The 1977-nt window shown below is 53.2% G+C and overlaps 1 long non-coding RNA gene across 1 annotated transcript; it reads right to left on the bottom strand.

Moving 5' to 3' along the window:
* Positions 1–1344, bottom strand: LOC130595222 (uncharacterized). Its single transcript, XR_008971260.1, has 3 exons — positions 1285–1344; positions 706–757; positions 1–23 (listed from the first exon to the last, which is right to left on the bottom strand). It is a non-coding gene; the product is annotated as an uncharacterized LOC130595222 (long non-coding RNA).
* Between the last annotated feature and the right edge of the window lie 633 nt (positions 1345–1977).

Genomic DNA, 1977 nt, shown 5'->3' with positions numbered 1-1977 from the left:
ATCGCATCTGGAGGGGGGGTCCCCTATAGGGAAGCGCAGCATCAGGGACTGTATAGGGACCATAGGGACCCATAGAGACCCCATAGAGACCCCATAGAGACCCATAGGGACCCATAGAGACCCATAGAGACCCACAGAGATCCCATAGAGACCCATAGGGACCCATAGGGACCCACAGAGATCCCATAGAGACCCATAGGGACCCACAGAGATCCCATAGAGACACATAGAGACCCATAGGGACCCATAGAGACCCATAGAGACCCACAGAGATCCCAGAGACCCATAGAGACCCCATAGAGACCCATAGCGACCCCATAGAGACCCACAGAGATCCCATAGAGACCCATAGAGACCCACAGAACCCCATAGAGACCCATAGTACCCATAGGGACCCCATAGAGACCCACAGAGACCCCATAGAGACCCATAGAGCCCCATAGAGCCCCATAGAGACCCCCATAGAGCCCCATAGAACCCCATAGAGACCCAAACAAACCCCATAGAGACCCATAGAGACCCCACAGAGAGACCCATAGAGACCCCCATAGAGCCCCATAGAACCCCATAGAGACCCCACAGAGACCCAAACAAACCCCAGAGACCCATAGAGACCCCATAGAGCCCCATAGAGACCCCATAGAGACCCCACAGAGCCCCATAGAGACCCCATAGACACCCCATAGAGCCCCACAGACCCCACACCTATAGGTCCATCGCGCTCCACTATGGGCATTGCATCAGTGACCAGGTCCTCCTGTGATGGGGAAAGGAGACCCCCAGTATAAACCAGTTTAAACCAGTCCAAACCAGTCCAAACCAGTCCAAACCAGTTCAAACCAGTCCAAACCAGTCCAAACCAGTCCAAACCAGTTCAAACCAGTTCAAACCAGTCTAAACCAGTCCAAACCAGTTCAAACCAGTTCAAACCAGTTCAAACCAGTTCAAACCAGTCCAAACCAGTCCAAACCAGTCCAAACCAGTCCAAACCAGTTCAAACCAGTCCAAACCAGTATAAACCAGTTCAAACCAGTCCAAACCAGTTCAAACCAGTCCAAACCAGTCCAAACCAGTTCAAACCAGTTCAAACCAGTCCAAACCAGTCCAAACCAGTTCAAACCAGTCCAAACCAGTCCAAACCAGTATAAACCAGTTCAAATCAGTCCAAACCAGTTCAAACCAGTTCAAACCAGTCCAAACCAGTTTAAACCAGTCCAAACCAGTTCAAACCAGTTCAAACCAGTCCAAACCAGTTTAAACCAGTCCAAACCAGTTCATCCTCACCTCTTCGCCCCCCTTTAGGATGTCAGTGAGGAAGTGGGGGTTCGGGTGCTGGTTCTGGGGGGGGAAAGGGGGAAGCTGAGCCCCACATTGAGCCACATTGACCCACACTGACCCACACATTGACCCACATTGAGCCACATTGACCCACACATTGACCCACAGTGACCCACATTGACCCACACTGACCCACATTGACCCACACATTGACCCACACATTGACCCACACATACCCACATTGACCCACACTGACCCACACATTGACCCACACATACCCACATTGACCCACATTGACCCACACTGACCCACACATTGACCCACATTGACCCACATTGACCCACAGTGACCCACATTGACCCACACTGACCCACACATTGACCCACATTGACCCACACATTGACCCACACTGACCCACACACTGACCACATTGACCCACACACTGACCCACACATTGACACACATTACCCTATTCACATTACCCCCATTGCCCCCATTACCCCCTCTAGCCCCATTGCCCCCCACAGCCCCATTGCCCCCTATAACCCCATAGCCCCCATAGCCCCCCATAGCCCCACAGCCCCATAGCCCCCTATAACCCCATAGCCCCCCATAGCCACCCCATAGCACCCCATAGCCCCCCCATAGCACCCCATAGCCCCCCCATAACCCCCCCATAGCCGCCCCATAGCCGCCCCA

Source organism: Pezoporus wallicus, unplaced genomic scaffold (assembly GCF_028554395.1).
Source record: "Pezoporus wallicus isolate ANWC-B61680 ecotype Strahan unplaced genomic scaffold, APGP_CSIRO_Pwel_v1 contig_12453, whole genome shotgun sequence".
In the NCBI taxonomy this organism is placed as follows: domain Eukaryota; kingdom Metazoa; phylum Chordata; class Aves; order Psittaciformes; family Psittacidae; genus Pezoporus; species Pezoporus wallicus.
This window is presented reverse-complemented; position numbering and strand designations above follow the sequence as displayed.